This window comes from Piliocolobus tephrosceles, chromosome X, assembly GCF_002776525.5.
Source record: "Piliocolobus tephrosceles isolate RC106 chromosome X, ASM277652v3, whole genome shotgun sequence".
NCBI classification, from domain to species: Eukaryota; Metazoa; Chordata; class Mammalia; order Primates; family Cercopithecidae; genus Piliocolobus; species Piliocolobus tephrosceles.
Genome location: NC_045455.1, coordinates 19914767 through 19935456, shown reverse-complemented (window position 1 = coordinate 19935456; position 20690 = coordinate 19914767). Strand labels below are relative to the sequence as shown.

The following is a 20690-nucleotide window of genomic DNA, read 5'->3' as shown; positions in this document are numbered from 1 at the left end:
GGCTTTGGTATCAGTATGATGTTGGCTTCGTAAAATGAGTTAGGGAGGATTCCTTCTTTTTCTATTGATTGGAATAGTTTCAGAAGGAATGGTACCAACTCCTCCTTGTACTTCTGGTAGAATTCGGCTCTGAATCTGTCTGGTCCTAGACTTTTTTTGGTTGGTAGGCTATTAACTATTGCCTCAATTTCAGAGCCTGCTATTGGTCTATTCAGGGATTCAACTTCTTCCTGGCTTAGTCTTGGGAAAGTGTAAGTGTCCAGGAAATTATCCATTTCTTCTAGGTTTTCTAGTTTATTTGCGTAGAGGTGTTTATAATTGCTGTGCATTTTATGGCACAATGAAAAGTACCCCAAGAAAATCAAAACAGGACCAAAATAGATTGGTGAATTCACAAGTTACATGTTATATACATGAATGAAAATACAGTTCATTTCATTGAAATCTGTAATGTATTGAGTCAAAGTAAAAAGAACCATCAAAAAGAATCTGCACCAGATGGAGTTAAACAGTCACGGAAGATTTTGTTCAAGACTGTTGCAATGGGAGAGAGAGACCATTGCAGTACAGGGAAAAAAATAAACTCAACTCCACTGAAACAAAAGGCTGGAGAGGTTTTAGCATTGGAGTGAACTATTGGAAAAGTGCTGGAGAAGATTAAGAGGGAGGTTGGTCAATGTGATTAAGCCACATGTGTTTGCTAATTGGTGCTTGTTAAAGTTACACTCCTACCCTCACATAGAGACTGGAAGATAGGGGCCCTATCTTATTGATTATTTTTCAAACAATTGGCTCCCAGTTCCTTGAGAATAATATTCCTGAGTTGTAAAGGTGAAAAGAGGCTTGCAGAAGATTTACATCTCAAAGAGGCAGAGAAAGAATTCACAACTTTTCTAAGGTAAATGCACTATGAAAAGAGAAGTCAGAGCCTGTAGTTAGAAAGAAACCTGTCTAAAATTTAGTCAAGCAGAAGGGGCTATGGGGGTGCTGCCATGTTGGTCAATACCCCCATGAAACTTGGTCAGCTTAATTTTCCAGAATTGTGTTAACACAGTTAAATGGATCAAAACCTATTAGCCAAAGAATATTTGGTTAGTTTTTCTATGCCTACTGATCATGCAGCTGGGAGAAAGAACATAACAGATAAATGTATTGGCATACATTATTAGATTATCTCAATATTGACCTAGATTTATCTTAATTTATTCTAGAAATTAATCCACTTTTTCTTTGCCAGAACATTTCCTTATTACACATGAATTATCAATATATTAGAGAGACACACTTAAAGTAGGGATATAAAAGCAAAGGGAATTACAGCATTAAATGTTTGATTGAAATTAAATGTCAGGAATCCTGAATTATGTTGACAGTTCCACGTTTCAATGTATATTCAGAAGGTGAAAAAAAAAATCTCACTGTCTTGAAATATGTAAAATGTTTAAATTTTAGCAAAAGATTTTTGCCTATAATTAGTGGCAGCCCTGAAGGGAGCATAAAGATCTCAAAAAACGTTAGTAGAGTTTGACCCTAAGTTATCTCAGTGGAGTTGAAAATATCCTACTGAAGCCTGAAAAAGGGAAAGGGCCAATTACAAAGTACTTTAATTTCTCCGAAATGGCTTTTGCAAAGCACTAATGAAAAATCCTTTTCTATGGACATTTGATAGGATCCTGCTATTGTTCAGATTCAGACAGTTAAAATAAATCAAGAGTCACACAGTCATCTTGAAAGAGGCAAAAATTGACTAAGGAAAAGTGAATAATTCGCATCTAACTGTGAATGAAAATAGTCTGAAGGCACAGCTAACTAAGCCACGTGCTCCTTTTCCAGTGTCATGGTCAATAACAAGTCTCAGGTAGGAGCGTGGCGTGTGCTTTCTCCAATGGTGACAACTCCAGTCAATAAAGTATAATTGGAACCTGCCAAGAAGGTAGTATGTCAAAGGTGTAGTTAAGCAGAAACTTAGATGCTGAACTGTTTGTGTAAAAATTGAGCACATAGTCTAATTATAAGTTTAAGAACTTAAAAAAGTTTGAACATTGTAAATCAGCCCTGTGAATGATACACGCTGCTGGAACATGACAGCTGCATCAATAGAGCTCAGTCAGAATAGAGGAAGAAGTGTCAAAATCACAAGAGGAGCACTACTCTTAGCAAATAATTAAAGGGAGGATTGAGAGAGATAGGCTGTGTGTCTTTGAGTGGGATAAGCAAAAAGGTTAAAATATCATTTTAATTTATCTCCTTAAAAGACACACAAGTGAAAAACAAGACCTTTTTTGTTAAGTCAATAAATAGGAGTTTGATTACCTTATGCTTGTTAGGCATTTTGATCTACCATCATACAGCCTACTATTTAAACTTTCTTGACACTCAAGAAAAGATTCTATGATATACAAACAGAATGGAGGTAATATACACAGTCCACTTTACTGTTGATTGGATAAGTAGAGTGTGGAGTAAAAGTTCAATCAGTTCTAATGACCGTAGATGTTTTGGTAATTATACTTGCCCCTCAATGTGACTCCAAATTCAGAGACTTCAGGAGGCTCACTGCATGCCTTTCTCTGGCCTTCTCACTTTTGAAATTGAAAAGAAGGTTAAATCTGCATATCTGAGCTCTGCCCTGCTCTGAGAACCAATTGATTTCCCTTGGTAGATGTGTCATTCAAAAACTATATTTTACTGCTAATAGTACATAATCAAAGATACAGAGAAATTCATGAACCAGTTTCTTAGTAGAATAAAATAAAGTATTTCTTAGGATCACCTTCATACATGTAACTTAGCATTTCATTGGCAAAATTGCATTACTCATTCCAGTACTTCCATAGAGTAATCTCGATTTTCCTCAGCATTGTTTTGTTGTTAGATTGAACCCTGGTCTATTGTGAATGCAGCTTTGGAGAGGAAATTTTTATCTATACCACAAATTAATTTGACACGTATTCATGTAGAGAAAGCAAAAAGTAAGTTGTTTGCACATTTTTCTTTTATTTGCATCTTGATCCATTTCAGGAAATTAAAGAGATAATCACATGGTATACTAGATAGATAGTTTCAAGGACCAACTTACTGGATGATACTTAACAATGTCTGAATGCTGTGATGTGACCCAGCCAGGCACCACTCCAGTACAAGCCCTCCATCCCATCTTGGTTTTTTTTTTTTGTTTGTTTGTTTGCATTTGTAACAACTTAATAATTTGTATGTCCCATTATGATTTTAGTGGAATGTTTTAAAGCCAAGGCATAATTCACTGCAAAGATAAACTTGAAAAAGCAAACAAACTTTCGAATAGTATGTTATGACCTAGACAAAACTGATTATCAACTAGTAATACTCATAATTAGCACATGCAACACAATGAGAAATTAAGGCCTGTGCTATATACTCTTAAGTATTGTCAGACATGAGATATCCTTAAATATTCTATCAATTGCATTCCTTTCTGCACATACACTATTTTAAACAAGAAAACAATTGTCTTCCCTCCAGATTCTCATGTTAACAGTGCAAAATGGTGCAATTTCAGTAAAAATGGTTTATTACAATGTTATTTTAGAAAGGCTTAGTCCTCAAACTGTCAAAAATGTACTTAAAAAATGTCCAAATCATGAGAATGATCAACTTTGGTGGCTTCCTCTGAATCCAACTTGGCTTCTCCATATCCTTCCTGTGACTCATCAAGAGAGGCCAAGGCCTCATTTGTGTCACTTGCAAAAGTTTCTCGTGATGTGTCATCATCATCTTGAAAATTTAGACTTTTAAGAGCTTGTTTCATCTTTTTTCCCAACACTTGTGTTCTCCTCTTCCTAGCAGCTTTTTATTTTCATATTCCTTTTGGTTTTCAATGTAGAAAAAGTCCTTAATTTGTTCCTCGCTGATACTAGGAATATTTTTCAAGAGATTCAGAAAAACTCCCCCTGGTGTTCTTCTTCGACTACCATTCATTATAAAGAGACCACCACTTTGTTCAACTTCAGCAGTTTCCATCCAAAGTTCAGTTGCCTTTTTGTTCCCACTAATCCTCACTACTCGAGCTATCAGGTCTTTCTTTGGTTCCTGTAACCTGAATGAAATTTCATCAGCCACTTTCTCTTGAGAATCTTCCTCTGTGATCTCATATCGACCTTTATAGTTCATTTCTGGTCTGTTCCCCAGCCTGTCTTTGACAGGTCGTTTCCTTTTGAGATGACCTCGCCCGTTTTCCTCTTCCTTTGATCCCATTTTTTTGCCACTATGCATATATTCATCTAGTTCCTTGTCTAGATCTTTTGTATGTTCTTGAGATTCCCTCCTAAGTTTCTTAGCAAGCAAATAATTGTAGGTCTCGGATTGTCTGCTTCTGTCAATAGTGCCCTCCATTCCCAAGATACCAAGTTCAGTGGCCACTGCATCTTGATTCTGTTCCTGCAGCACAGCACCCCGTATGTTGTTAATCTTCTTTCCTCCAGCGACAGGTGGTTTCTGACTGCTCTGGCCAAACGCAAAAGGCTCTGGTTTGGGAGGAGGGTTAAAACATTTCTGTCGTTTGCGTTTCCAAAGACAGCTATCATCATCTGAATCAGAAAAACTCTCTTCACTTGAATCCACACTTTCAACAGCTCGATCATGTGATACATGGAGTTGCCGTGTTCTGGAAGGCCCTCATAGCACTGTCGCCACCTAGCACTTTTGGCGATTGCAGCGGCCTGTCGCTGGGTGCGACCCTCATGTCGGAATCCGAGTCGGAAAGCTGCCCATCTTCCATGTCGCCGACCTCCAACGCCATCTTCCCGCGGTGCCCCTCCATCCCATTTTCATGTCTGAAAATTCAAGGGCCGGATTGGCAGATTGACAAACAGCACTTGGAGCATACTGGAGAATGTAGATGTTTTAATTAGACTTAATTAATTCTTTTAATGTTAAAGAACACAAACCTTATAATGAAATGACTGGTTTTTAATGCTTTTTTCAAAATTATTTACTGTTTCCTTTTACCAGATTTATCAATAAAGAAAACCCAATGTCAAGTTTTTGATGAAAATTCTGTATGTACAGTTTGACTTCGTACTATGTCACAATGTAAAATCAGACTTAAGATTTGTTACAATGCATGATGACCTGTAGCTCTTTAAATCTGAATAGACTGCCAGGCACAGTGGCTCATACCTGTAATCCCAGCATTTTGGGAGGCCGAGGCAGGCAGATCGCTTGAAGTCAGGAGTTCAAGACCATCCTGGCCAACATGGTGAAACACCCTCTCTACTAAAAATACAAAAATTAGCTGGGCGTGGTGGTGGGTACCTGAAATCCCAGCTACTTGGAAGGCTGAGGCAGGAGAATCGCTTAAACCCCAGCGGGAGGGGGAGGTTGCAGTGAGCCAAGATTGCACCACTGCACTCCAGCCTGGGCGACAGAGAGAGACTCCATCCCCCACCCCCCCAAGAAAACCTGAATAGACATCAGGCCCACATGGACTAATAACTCCTTGAGTCCAATTAGAAAGACAGAATAAATTGGGATTTAAGGAGGTATGGGAAATGACATTGGAATTTCAACAACGTGAAACTGATTTTTCTTAAGATTAATCTATATACATAATATATTCTTCCCCTCAGTTTTAGAAAGCTAATTTGTAGAACTACATCCCAGTTTGTTTGGATTTTATTATGTCGATTGATATCATAGTTTTCCAGGCCTCCATTGATAATCCCTGTAGAGAGTTCTGCAATAATCTGCATAAAAAAGTAGCCTCTTTGAAATCCAGACATTTCTTGAATTCTAGACTCGTTGTCCAGGCTAAGTACTTATTCAAGTCTTTCAGCCTCTCTCTTCTTTAAAAGGTATAACACAGAGCCTATATGCTGGCTCTTTCCAAGTTTGGAAACTTGCATGTAGTGACATGGAAGAAAAAACATATCAGGAGACACAAGCTGTTTCTTTAGTTGCACAACTACTGATCAGTTACATGACATCAACAAGCCACTTTAGTTGCTAGGGCTCAATTTTCTCATGCCTTGATTCTGTACTTTTTGCAGTGAGACTGTATTCTAAAGTGTTGCCCAAAATATGCAGCTACAAAAATGAGCCCTAGAATATTAAACATGTTTATTATTTTATTCCCATCCCGTTCCATCTGGCTTATCTCCTTCTGCTTCTTATGCCATTTTCTCAAGGAAAACTGCATATTTTCTCAAGATATATCATTTTCTGAGGGCATGATTTATTTCTGATAAGTGTCTAAATTAGATCAGTTATTTTTTCAATAATCTTTAATACTCTGTGCTTTAAAAAAAGACTTATTATTATGCTGAGTACTTTGATTTAGAAATGCAAAGGATATTGAAACTCTTTCTTTCCTAAGGGTAAAAATGATATTAACCACCCACTTGTTTATGGGCTCTAGTTAATAGCTACAGTAAATGAACATGACAGATAGGAACAAATTTCAGTGTTTTAACATTTTTATATAGGCAAAGTTGGCATGTTAAGCCAGAATCCCCATTAAACTATTCCATGTCACACACGTACTCCTCAAAAACAAAAATATGTGTTTATTTGAGTATATTCAAATAATGCTTTTCAATGGAAGGGCCATGTATGCAAAGTGACCCCCAAATCCTGAAGGAGCTAAGGAACCAAAGAAGGAGGCAGACAGATTCAGTTTGTCAATATTGGGTGATGTATTGAGGGAACTTAAAGACAGAACCGTGGCCTTGGATAGCAGCAAGACAGACAGATCCCCACACTGCTATTCCTCAGACCCAAGGCTTATACAGCTCCAGGAAAACAGATGTGCTCTTCAGCAAGACAATTAAAGGCAACCTTCCAGAACAGGCAAGAATGTGGTGTGTGTGTCATAGCCTGTACTTTGTATGGCAGCATCAAGGTTGCTTTGTTCTTACATCAGTTGAAGTAAACGTTAATAAAGTAAAAACCAGGAGGCAGTCATGAGGCTAATCAGAAGTCAACATGGCAGATTAGCATTCAAAGTGGAGTCACTTTTGCCTTCACTGGTGCTGATATTGAAATGGGTCAAACCACCGAGTTTTATTCTAGGCACCACCAGTTACAAGTTGCATGACCTTGGACAAGGTATTTGGCCTTTCTTATTTCCATTTCCAGAGATGAAATGGATCTCAAGGGGCATTTTAAGGAGTAGTTTCAAGTTTTAAAGGAGATTAAATATATTAAAGTTTTTCAAGAACTGCAAAGTACTGTATAAAGAACTATTACTGTTTGTGTTTATGTCAGTAATTGGACTTATTTATTCTTTATGTTGGCATGAGAAATTTTCCTTCTCTTGTTTTCCATTTTCTGGGAAAAAAATAAAAGTAAACAAAACGCCTTCTTGAATCTTAGTTCCCTCCTTCGTCTCTGTGCTATTTCTCTGCATAACTTGAAAACTAATTTTTAAAGCAATAGACCTCAAATATTAATTTAAAATTCTCCAAAATGATCTCCTAAATCTTAGATCCAGTCACCTTCTTTCAGATTCCTGAAATCCATCTCATGTCATCTGACACGAGCAGTTATAACACTCTTGAAGTTCCTCCCCAGCTTTCATTAATCTGAAACTAAGTACTCAGATCACTCATTCATTCATTCAATCACTCATCCATCCAGTGATTCAACACATATTTATTTATCCCTTACTGTGGTTAGGCACTGTTGGGAAGCACTAGAAATAAAGCAGTGAACAGTGAACACAGCAGGAGCTTATAGTCCGTGTGGGAGACAGACAGGAAACACGTAGATATTGGTAGATATTGCGTGACTAGCGTTCTTGCATGCTGCCTATGGCTGACACACTGTTGCTGCTGCTGACTGTGGACAACATCTGGATGGTAATACCAAGATAAGAGCCCTCGGGAATGCATCAAGTCTCACTGTCCCCTCTTCTTTCCTACTGCCCTAAAGTGAACGTTATGTGTTGTTTGGTCTTTGTCATCCTTTTGCCCTTTCAAGTCTTCTTAGCAGTTTATTTTTTTAATTAAAAACAATTTCCATTGCTAGATGAAATCATTATGACCTATCAGTATGCTTATGTCCTCTGTTTGAGAAACTGGACTTCTAGTCCATTGTGAGTACTAGCTCTTTACACTGTGGTTCCATTCATGGTAAATGTTGCCAATAACTTATGTATAAGTGGTCTATTTTTTATTGTTTACAGGGACATTTCTTTTTTCTGTATGTGAATCTAACATACATTTTTAAGGAAAGAATTCAGATAATATATGCATAAAAATCTCTTAAAAAATGAAAGAAAATTTATTGATAATACCATCCCCCCAAACAAAGCATCTATTTTTATTTTCTGGACTCACTTTATGTATTTGTCAATATTCATTCCAAAATATCATAAACATTTTTTTAGTCCTGGTAAATTATAACAGCATTCAATTTCTTGCTCCTCTGTTCTGCCTTCCACATTTTAACAGGAATTTTCTTCTCAAACGCAGCACATTTTCACATCTCTCACACATGCTCACATGGTCACAGTCATCCTGAAGCCTTCAATGGCTCTGAACTTTGTAATTGCACAGAAAACATTGAGAATCTGTCTCTTCAAGAAGTAACCAAAATTAGAATTACAGACAGGGATCCAGTACAATCATCTTCATATTTTTTGTTTATGTCCTCCCTAAAATAAATTTGAAACTCTGTATACACTCCTCAACATTTGTACGTTGTTATCTAAAATTTTTATCATAAGTTTAAATAGATGCCAGTAATCCCAGCACTTTGGGAGGCTGAGGTGGGTGGATCACTTGAGGTTGGGAGTTTGACACCAACCTAGCCAACATGACTGGTGAAACCCTGTCTCTATTAAAAATACAAAAATTAGCCGGGTGTGCTGGTGCACACCTGTAGTGCCAGGTACTCGGGAGACTGAGGCAGGAGAATCGCTTGAACCCAGGAAGCAGAGGTTGCAGTGAGCCGAGATCATGCCGCTGAACTCCAGCCTGGGTGACAGAGCGAGACTAGGTCTCTAAATAAATGAATAAATAAATAGTTGCAAAGGATGCATTTGGTGCCACATTGTAAATATTGACAGTCAAGACAACATTACATTGCTCTTATAAACACTTTCAATAAACTAAATTTCTCTTCAATTTGCAATTCATTATTATCCATTTAAAAAGACATAAGCAAGTTTTTCTTTAATGGTTGTTTTCCTTTTTCCTGAACTTGTATTTCCATTATAGTTCCCCTACAGAAATTTATGCTAATATAATACAAATTTATGCTTTGAAAAATTTAATAACCACCCTATCATTTCTGCAAACACACACATGTGTATAATTAAATTAATTTTCTGTTTAATTTCCATGATTGTAAGCCTCCAAGTGCTAAGATATTCCTTCAGATTGAGTTATCATTACAATTATTATCGATATTAAATGGATCAAAACTATGAAACTAAATTTTTTGATAATTAAAACTTAAAGTAAAGTTTTCTAACAAATTATTTCCTTAATGAAAGTGTAGGATTTTCCCCCTAATAGGTGAATAAATCTTTGGGTGAATATTACTTATGGACGGAGTCCTGCTCCTTTTTGTGTGTATACGGTATGTATTGAAACACATTATTCAAATAAATAGTTTGCTTGAAATAAATGGAATATCGTTATAGGAAAGTCACTCAATTCATTGCATATCTTCCAAACTGTAAGTCAAAAATCATATAGTAGCAGACCTGCTTGCAAAGGATCTTGGGTATTAGAATAATTTGTTTCTCTCCATGCATAATCATGTTTTGAATTGTTCCTAGCATCCCACTATAATTTCTGGTCCTTAGCTACTTAAATGCTGGCATTATGCACCATGTGACATTTAGGATAAGTGAGAATAATGTCCTTTTTGTGACTTGTAAGAAGTTGGCAGTGAAATAGATGACCTTGACAGTGGGCTCAGTCTTAGATCAATTTTAGGAAATAATTCACCTAAGATGAAGAAATTACCTCTGTACATGTCCCCCTAAGAAAAGCCTCCCGTGTCCTGCTTAAGGCCATGGCCCTAGATAATAGGAGAACAGAACTATATGTCCATATTTAAAAACTGGATAGTGGCCTGAGGTCTACCACCTGTGGGCAGAGAGTGGAAATGGGACTCAGGAAGGCTCTCCAGAGAATCATGTATGTTTAATGAAGTTTGATATAGAAGAAAGTACCATTTTTCCAGTACAGGTCTGCATGATCTTGCTGCTGAGGCTCAGCACATATTACTCAACTATTCATGACCAAAAGCATAGGAATTCAGTTGGCATTGCTGTTGGAGTTGTTATTACATATTCTGACCGGAAATTTCAGAAAAAATAAAGCTCTATAGATTATAGTCTCCTCGATTCATTTTCCCCGTAGCACAGTAAACAGACAGCGTTTGAGTCATTTAAAATACCTTCAAAGCCTGCAAAAACAAATCCAAATTGAATATGAAATAATCTATGCTTATTATGAGAGAAAATGTATTTTCTGTTAGTCAAGTACATTATGCTAACATGGCTCTCCTGATGAAGTCTGGGGGAAAAAATGTTGAAAAAGTAAATGCCAATGAAAATTATAAACTCCTCATGAAACTTCCTTCAAAAAGGACTTGAAAATATTAATTTAATTGTTCCTCCTAAATGTGATAAGTATATTTAATATTCCTTTACTTTAGACAGACATTAACATCAGAAGGCCAAGGGTAATGAAAATGCTGACTAAAAGACTGTAAAATCCCATTTTTACTGTATTGAAGCTTTTCTGTATTAACAAAGTGGTATTTCTGTAGAAGGTGAATTAACTCTTTCAACTTGCAGGCGTTTAATTTAGTATCCTGAAAGACACACTGTATAATATGCAAAACGTTTAATTACCAAAGGACTCTACTTATGTGGGTGAGGGGATAATTCTTTTGGTGTTAGCACTTTTATGGCAATATGCAATAAACTCATTGATTTTGTTACTAGATTTCTATACCATCTGAACTATTTAACATTAGTGTCTGTGCACAGCAAAGTTCTTGGGAATATCCATAAATTATATTTTTTAGTAATTATGCTAATTACTTCCTACATAAGGCAATGTAGGAAGTATCCTGAGAACTCAGTAAAATTATGCTTAAAATTTTTATTTAAGCTTTGACCTAAAACTTAATCAGTGGCTTTATATAATTCTTTTTAGATGCAGAAATCAATGGTGGATGATGTTCCTAGAATTTTCACTGTGAATTGAAATAAGTTTACTAGGATTTTTCATAGGAAAATGGGATCATGGATGATATATCCTTAACATGGTCTCATTGGCTACAGTAGAAATGGACAAGAACATCGTATCTGAAACACCTGCAAATGATATTAAAGTTTTCTAAAATGTTTTTGTGCCAAATAAGTCTTCAATAACATAAAATCACATCTATTGAGATACTATCATGATATGCTAAAAAGCATTCTCATTTAACTTCAGAATTTTTTCCTTTTCACTAAAGGAGAAAAGTATCTGTGCCATGGAATTCAGGGGGGGTTTTTCAGGGAAAAAGTTTTAGCGAAGTTGGAAGGGATGTCAGGAAAAATTTAGTCACTTTTTATATTTCATCATTCTTTTAAGTAATTACTGTAAGTAACACTGCTTTCCTCCATATCAAATGTTTTATAATTTACAAATGAGACTGGTGTCAAACCCCTTCCAAAACTAAAAATGTATTCAAGCAACCATGCGTTATTTGGGGGAACTATATTTTATGTTGCCTTGACACAAGAAAATTAGGAACATTATTTTTGTATCAACCTGCTACAAATTGCCCCCGTGATTTATTTTAGGAAAATGTGCTTTTGTTGGTATATTCTCTCCTCCCTCACCCATCCCCAGAACTCTTGGAATACTGAAAATACTGAAAGGTACCACATGCCCAGTAATCCTACGTAAACTTTTATTATGCTGTTCTTGGAATATGTTTACCTAATATAAAAATAAAGACACGTTAAATCAGTCAAGAGTCCAAAGATATTGAATTCCTCCATGTTCCCAATATTCCACTTTGAGTTTCTTTCCCTGTTCTCCTGGCATTTGCAGCAGTGGGAATTCCCTATGGTGTGCTTCCCACTAGCCTGTTATTCATGAAATCAGTTCTGCACTAGCTGTGTTTTACAGCCATTCATTTAAACACATGCTTACCTGTTATTCTTCTGCTGTAAATCTTGCTCCCTGGTAACTTTGAAATCCACCATTCATTTTCATTATAGCACCTCAAGTAGTGCCAGCACATGATGATAAACATTAAATATTTTTTGAATGAACTTGAAATAAATTCAGTCATATCCATCTATTCCATTAAAACTGGAAAAGAGGGAATACAAACATTTTTTCTTGATGCAGTGCTGTCTCTTTTTCCCCTCTCAAAGACCACCATCTTACTTGTCTTTGTCCTTTAATTTTATTATTTTTGAAGGGTAGAGACATCGCTGGCCTCTCTAGAAGAATCTCTACCCAATCAGATTCTTCATGCCCATGGAAGTTTCCAAGTAATGTTCCCTTCTTTGCTAATGACAGTCCATGGCTTAGTTGTCAGCCAACTGATTAGAGCATTACCAAACTAGTGTATAATCTCCCCTAAACTGATATTTCTCTTATTTTTTTTTTCTTCTTCATTGAGGCTTTTCAGAAAAGGTCCATGCTGGTACTTTGCAGAGTGAAGTTGAGAATGGGCATTATTCATGGAATCCTGCTGTTGCTTTGAGCCAGGAAGACTTTCTCATAGGGCTCATCAGGAATTAGAATCACTGATGTGAATCCATATGTGTGCTAACAACTAGGTGGTCCATAAACTAGATAGCATTAATGTAACCGACAGGAAGCCATCATTGTGCATAGAGTGGCGATTGATTAATCGATCGATCAATCAATAAACAATACTAGCACAAATTTGATATTTATGTTTTGTACATCCAGAATTACCAAAACACTACCATATGTTGTGTCTGTCCATGATCCTGTGTGTATAGGGCATATTTTAACATTATTCACCTCTTACCATACGCCAGCTACTTATACTAGGTGTTTAAAGCTGTACATGTTCCTGAGAGAGTGATTGATTAGGTTTTATATTCTTGAAAATGGCACATCCCCTTACTTTAAAGGCAGATTGTGTGTATTGCAAAGCAGATCTATTATAAGTATGTAAATATTCCTGTACAGAGGCTAGAAATTCATAGCTTTTACCAAAGTGGATTCTCACTTCAGTGACTCATATTTAAACTCACTGCTAAAATGTTTCTTCTAAATGAAGTAATATTTAAGCTATAATTTCTAGCTGAGGAAGACAACTATTTCCTGATGAGACACTCAGGGATCTTGTTTTACATTCTGCGTGCACATACTGAAAATTCACATTTGAGTAAAGTTCGGAATGTCAAGCACACTGCCCAAATAAAAGGTAAATCCTCATAATGGTACAGCAAGGTAAAATTTAAATGATGTGTTCAAGTGGGTAAACACACTAGAAAGCTGTCTGAAATATGTATTTAACTAGTAGAAAGAGCTATTTTATTCTAATGAATGAAAAATATACATTCTTGTGTGTGCATTTGTGTGTGTGTGTGTGTGTGTGTATATATGCCTGTGTATACTTTAAATGCTAAATTTGGAAATATTCGTCTTTCAAATGATTGATAACATACATTTACTAACTTCTATGGCAGTTTTCTTTACAGTTTTTGTTTTTTGCTTTTTGTTTTTTTTCTGAGATGGACTTTTGCTCTTGTTGCCCAGGCTGGAGTGCTATGGCACCATCTCAGCTCACCACAACCTCCACCTCCCGGGTTGAGGCGATCATCCTGCCTCAGCCTCCCTAGTAGCTGGGATTACAGGCATGTGCCACCACGCCTGGCTAATTTTGTATTTGTAGTGGAGACGGGGTTTCTCCATGTTGGTCAGGCTGGTCTCGAATGCCTGACCTCAGGTGATCTGCCCAGCTTGGCCTCCCAAAGTGCTGGGATTACAGGCATGAGCCACTGCACCTGGCCTTATGTTTTCAGGAATGAACTTAAATGTAGAAATTGAATCTACGTGACACTGAATTTGTAACATACGCTGACAAGTACTAACATAGGACTGGCAGGAACAGACACAGACCTTAAATAACCTTATTTCCTATGTCCTGCTTTTGTTGTGTAAGTGTTCCACAGCATGATGTTACTTAAACTTGGCTTTGGAAATTCTGCAGTTATAGTTATTAGATATGCAAATTATGTCTATTCCTTTTATCCCAGACTCAGAAAGTTCTGTCGTTTTATGGCTTGCAAATGCTTCATAAGCCTCGTGCTTTTCTGGGGAGGTTCCTAGTTAATAAGTAAATTAAATTTTTAAAAATAGGCTGAATATTTTATCACAGAGGCATTATAAACATTTGTCATCCATGTAGGGAACATTTTTCCTTCAGGCTCTGATTTGCAATTCATAATTATTTCCTGTCTTATCCTTGTTCTCTCTCAATAGTACAAGATAGAGAAAAGATAGTTTTAGAGTATACACATTTCAATCAATATTCAAATAGAATTAGAAGGCCCCAAGGTTTTCTGTGTGTGTGCATGGAAATTCATCTCCACCAATCACCGTTAGCAACAGTTTAAATAATAGGTGACTTCTCAAGAGAGAAGGTATGAAAATATCGTTCAGGTCATGCACGTTGAGCTAATTTTGGCATCATGTAATTCAGGATTGATATTATTTAGATAGTTTCTTTTTTGGTATAACTACATGGGTAAATACAGCCTCTAGTTAGTGTTAAAGAATTGTGTCTTTAGCTCTGAAATCCTTTCACACTCAAATATGGCAGTAGGAATTCATTTGCTGGAGGAACTGTTCTTTCTCTTTTTAAACAGCTTTATCAAGATACATTTTCTGTAACATAAAAGTTCACCCGCCGGGCGCGGTGGCTCAAGCCTGTAATCCCAGCACTTTGGGAGGCCGAGACGGGCGGATCACGAGGTCAGGAGATCAAGACCATCCTGGTTAACACGGTGAAACCCCGTCTCTACTAAAAAATCCAAAAATGTAGCCAGGCGACGCGGCCGGCGCCTGCAGTCCCAGCTACTCGGGAGGCTGAGGCAGGAGAATGGCGCGAACCCGGGAGGCGGAGCTTGCAGTGAGCTGAGATCCAGCCACTGCACTCCAGCCTGGGCAGCAGAGCGAGACTCCATCTCAAAAAAAAAAAAAGTTCACCCATTTGTAGAGGCCAAGTTTTTAGTATATTTACAATGTTAGCAAGCACCACTGTTCCCATAATCTAATTATGGAACATTTTTGTCACACAAAGAGAAAACTTAGGCCCATCAGCAGTCATTCTGCAGCCCCCACACCTACTTCCATCACTCCCTTGCCCTGTGCGCTGACAACCACTAACCTACTTTCTGTCTCTATGGATTTGCCTGTTCTGGACATTTTATATAAATGAATCATACAATATGTGATCTGTGAGTGGCTTCTGTCATTTAGCATAATATTTTCAAAGTTCATCCATAATGCAGTATGTATCAGAATTTTATTCCTTTTAATTGGTGAGTAATATTTTGCTATATAGATATACCACATTCTGTTTAATCATTCATCAATTGGGGAATTTTTGGATTATTTCCAGTTTGGAGGTACTATGAAGGATGCTATAAACATTTGTGTAAAACGTTTTGGGTGGTGTATATTTTCATTTCTCTTGAGTATGTAACTAAAAGTAGAATTGCTGGATCACATGGTAGTTTTATGTTTAATCTTTTGAGGAACTACCAAACTGTTTTTCCAATGTGGCTGTACTGTTATACATCCCCATTAGCAATATGTAAATGTTTCAGTGTCTTCACATGTACACCCACACTGGTTATTATCTTTTTTATTATTGTCATCTTAATGGTATGAAGCAGTACCATATTTTGATTTGCATTTCTCTAATAATTAATGATGTTAAACATATTTTGTTGAGTCTGTTAGCCGTTTGCATTTCTTCTTTGGAAAAGTGTCTACTCAAGTCTTTTGCCTGTTCTTTAATAGGGTTGTTTGTCTTTTTGTTGTGGGGTTGTGTATATGCTGGATACTAGACTCTTATCAGATGTATGGTTTACAAATATTTTCTCCCATCTGTTGGTTATCATTTTACTTTCCTGACAGTGTCTTTTGATACACAAAAGTTTTCATTTTTGTGCATTTTTATGAAGTCCTATTAATTTTTTCTTTGGGTGTCATACTAAGAATTCATTCTTAAATCCAAGATCATCAAGATTTACCCCATATGTTTCTTTCATTTGCTCTTACATTTAGGTCATAGATTCATTTAGAGTTAGTTTTTTTAGATGGTATGAGGTAGGGTAGGATCCAACTGAAGTTTTTTTTGCATGCAGGTATCCAGTTGACCCAATATGAGTTGGTGAGGATATTATCCTTTCCTCATTGAATGGTCTTTGCACGCTTGTTGAAAATCAATTGGCCATAAATGTGTGGGTTCATTTCTGGTGTCTCAGTTCTATTTCACTGATCTGTGTGTCTATTCTTACACCAGTAACACTGTGTCATTGTTGCTGTTTTACAAAAAATGCATAATGCTCTTACATTTTTTTGACAGTACATTATTGTTAACTGTCTGCACATTGTCATGCAGCACTTCTCTAGAATATTTCCATCTTGCATGACTGAAACTCTATATCCATTGAATAGCAACTCCCATTTTCTTCTCCCTCTATCCCGTTAACCATCATTCTGCTCTCTGCTTCCATATGTTTGTCTACTCTAGATACCTCATATAAGTAGAATCATGCAGTATCTGTCCTTTTGTGACTGGCTTATTTTACATAGCATAATGCCCTCAAGGTTCATTCATGATGTAGCATATGATAGAATTTCTTTCTTTTTTAAAGCCAAATAATATTCCATTTATTATAAACCATATTTTTTCTCATTCATTCACTGATGGACATTTAAGTTGTTTGTACCTCTTAGCTATTGTGAATAATGTTTCAGTGAATGAGAATCTAATGCCTGCACTGATCTGACAGGAGACGGAGCTCACACAGTAACAATTGAAGCATTGTTTTCCATGTTCTCTCTTTGAAAGCCTGTTTTCAATTTTTGGGGATAAATATCCAGAAGTGGCATTGCTAGGTAGTACTACATATTAGTTACTTTAGCTTTGGAGTACATTTGAAATCAGGAAATGTGAGTCTTCCAACTTAGCTCTTCTTTTTCAAGATTGTTTGACTGGGCATTTGCAATTTTATGTGAACTTGAGGGAAAGCTGTTAGAATTTTGACAGAGATTGCAATGAATCTATAAATTGCTTTAAGTAGTATTGCTGTTTTAACAAAATGTGTCTTCTAGTCCATAAACATGGGATGCCTTTCCATTGAATTAGGTAATTTATAATTTCCTTCATCGATGTTCTGTAGTTTTCCATGTAAAATTCTATCACTTCTTAGTTGATTTATTCCTAGGTATTTTTAAGATCCTAATGAAACTTTTCTTAATTTTTTTTTTTTTTTTGAGGTGGAGTTTCACTCTTTTTGCCCAAGCAGGAGTGCAATGGTGCTATCTCAGCTCACTGCAACCTCCGCCTCTGGGGTTCAAACGATTGTCCTCCCTCAACCTCCTGAGTACCTGGGATTACAGGCTCCCGCCACCACGCCAGCGAATGTTTGTATTTTTCGTAGAGACGGAGTTTCACCATGTTGGCCAGGCTGGTCTCAAACTCCTGACCTCATGATCCACCTGCCTCGGCCTCCCAAAGTGCTGGAACTACAGGCGTAAGCCACTGTGCCTGGCCAGTTTTCTTAATTTTCTTTTCACATTGTTCATTGCTACTGTATAGAAAGCCAACACATTTTTGTGTGGTTAATCTTGTACCCTGTAACTTTGCTGGATTTATTTATTAGCTCCAGCAGGTTTTTTTGTGGATTCTTTGGGATTTCCTATATATACTGTATTAGTCCATTTTTATACTGCCATGAAGTAGTATGACTGGGTAATTAATAAAGGAAAGAGGTTTAATGGACTCACAGTTCCACTTGGCTGAGGAGGCCTCACAATCATAGCAGAAGGCAGAGGAGAAGCAGAGGTACATCTTACATGGTGGCAGGCAAGAGAGCTTCTCAGGGAACTCCCACTTATAAAACCATCCGATCTTGTGAGATATATTCACTACCACGAGAACAGTATGGGGAAAATCATCCCCATGATTCAAAATTATCTCCTTGTAGGCCCGCCCCTGATATGTGAGGAGTTTTACAATTCAAGGTGAGATCTGGGTGGGGACACAGACAAACCATATGTTATAGGATCACGTAATCTGTGAGTAGAGACAGTTTTTATAGTTTTTATTGTTGTTGTTGTTGTTTTGTTTTTGTTTTTTGAGACAGTCTCACCCTGTCATGCAGGCTGGAGTCCAGTGGCATGACCTTGGCTGACTGTAACCTCTGCCTCCCTGGTTCAAGCAATTCTCTACCTCAGCCTCCCGAGTAGCTGGGATTATAGGCACCCACCAACACGCCTGGCACATTTTTGTGTTTTTAGTAGAGACAGGGTTTCACCATCTTAGCTAGGCTGCTCTTGAACTCCCAACCTTGTGCTCCACCCACCTAGGCCTCCCAAAGTGAAGTAGAGATAGTTGTAAGCCTTTCTCTTGAGTTTAGATACTTTATTTTTCTTGCTGAATGACTGTGGCTATAATTTTGAATACAATGTTAAATAGCAGTGGTGAAAGCAAGCTTCTTTGTCCTTACCTTAGAGAGAACTCTTTCAGTCTTATATCATTGACTATGATGTTAGCTGTGAGATTTCATAAATGCACATTATCATGTTTAGAGAATTCTCTTCTATTCCTACTTTTCTGTATATTGTTATCATTAAATTTCTTTTCTGCATAATTCAGATGATTGTGTGTATTTTTCCTTCATTCTATTACTAGGCACGTATTATATTGACAGAGTTTCTTATGTTGAATCAACCTTAACTTTCTGGGAGAAATCTCAGTGGTTACTGTGTCCTATAATCCTTTTTTTTTTTTTTTTTGAGATGAAGTCTCACTCTGTTACCCAGGCTGGAGTGCAGTGGCGTGATCTTGGCTCACTGCAACTTCTGCCTCCAAGGTTCAAGCAATTCTCCTGCCTCAGCCTCGCAAGTACTGTACCTACAGGCACGTGCCATCACACTGGCTAACTTTTTTTTAATTTTTATTAGAGATGAGGTTTCACCATGTTGGCCAGGCTGGTCTCGAACTTCTGACCTCAGGTGATCCTCCTGCCTCGGTCTCCCAAAATGCTGGGATTACAGGCATGAGCCACTGCACCAGGCTATATAATCCTTTTAATATGCTCTTGGATTCGCTTTGATAGTGTTTTGTTAAAGACTTTTTTTATCAACATATATAAGGGGTATTGGTCTATAGCAGGAGTCCCCAACCCCCGGGCCATGGACTTTGTCTGGCTTTGGTATCAGGTAATGCCGGCCTGTCAGAATGAGTTAGGAAGTATTATGTCATCTTCTGTTTTTTGGAAGAATTTAAGAAGAATTTTTCTTCCTTCTTCTTTAATGTTTGGTGGAATTTACAAGTCAAGCCATCTGGTCCAGAGTTTTTCTTTGTTCGGAGGTGTTTTATTACTGACTCCATGTCTTTACTTGTTATAGGTCTATTCATGTATTTTTATTTCTTCATGATTCAGTCTTGGTAGGGTGTATGTTTCCAGGGATTTTTTGTATCAAGGTTGTATAATTTGTGGGTGTATATATTATATGACCACAAACTGGGTGACTGAAAACAACAGAAATTATTTCATAGTTCAGGAGTTTAGAAGTCTGAAATCAGATTGTCAGAAGCCAAGAAGTCAGAACTCAGGTTGTCAGGTGGTTCTTCCTGGATGCTTGGAGGGAAAGACCATCATCCTATGCCTCTCTCCCAGCTTCTGCTGGGTGGTTGCCAGTAATCCTTCCTATTCTTTGCTAATCAATGCATTGCTCCAGTCACTGCCTCAATCTTCATATCACCTTCTTCTTTGTGTCTCTGGGTGTCCTTTTCTATCTCTTACAGGGACACTTTTGCTGGATTTAGGGCTTACTGAATCAAGTGTGATCTTATCTAGATCCTTACGTTATTTACATTGGCAAAGACCCTATTTCCAAATAAAGTCCCATTTGTAGGCTCTGGATGGACATGCATTTTGTCAGGATGCTATTTAACCCACCACAGTATACAACTGTTCATAGCATTTTTATTTAATCGTCTTTGTCTCTGTAAGATTGAGAGTAATGTTCCTTCTTTCATTTCTGATTTTAGTTACTTTTTCTTTTCTCTCTTTGATAGTCAGCCTAGCTAAAAATTGGTCAATTTTGTTGATCTTTTCAAAGAACCAGTTGTTGGTTCCATTGACTTTCTCTGCTGTTTCTCTATTTGCTTTTTTGTTTATCTCCACTCTAATTTTTACTATTTCTTTTCTTCCACTAGCTTTGGGCTTAGTTTTCTCCTTTTTTTTTTCTAGTTCCTTAAGGTATAAAGTGAGGGTATTGATTTGAAATCTTTCTTCTCTTTTAATGTAGGCATTTATGGCTCTAAGTTTTGGCACGTTGTGTTTTCATTTTCATTCATCTAAGTATTTTCTATTTTCCCTAGTGATTTATGCCTTAACCCATTGTTTGTATGAAAGGTATGTGGTTTAATTTTCACATCCTTGTGAATTTTTCATTTTTCCC

General features: G+C 37.1%; 1 protein-coding gene and 1 pseudogene across 1 annotated transcript in view; one reads left to right on the top strand and one right to left on the bottom strand.

Moving 5' to 3' along the window:
- LOC111546589 (glypican-6) overlaps window positions 1-20690 on the top strand; it is a 584762-nt gene that overhangs the window by 176012 nt on the left and 388060 nt on the right. The window lies entirely within an intron of this gene.
- Window positions 3602-4777, bottom strand: LOC111546590 (annotated as a pseudogene).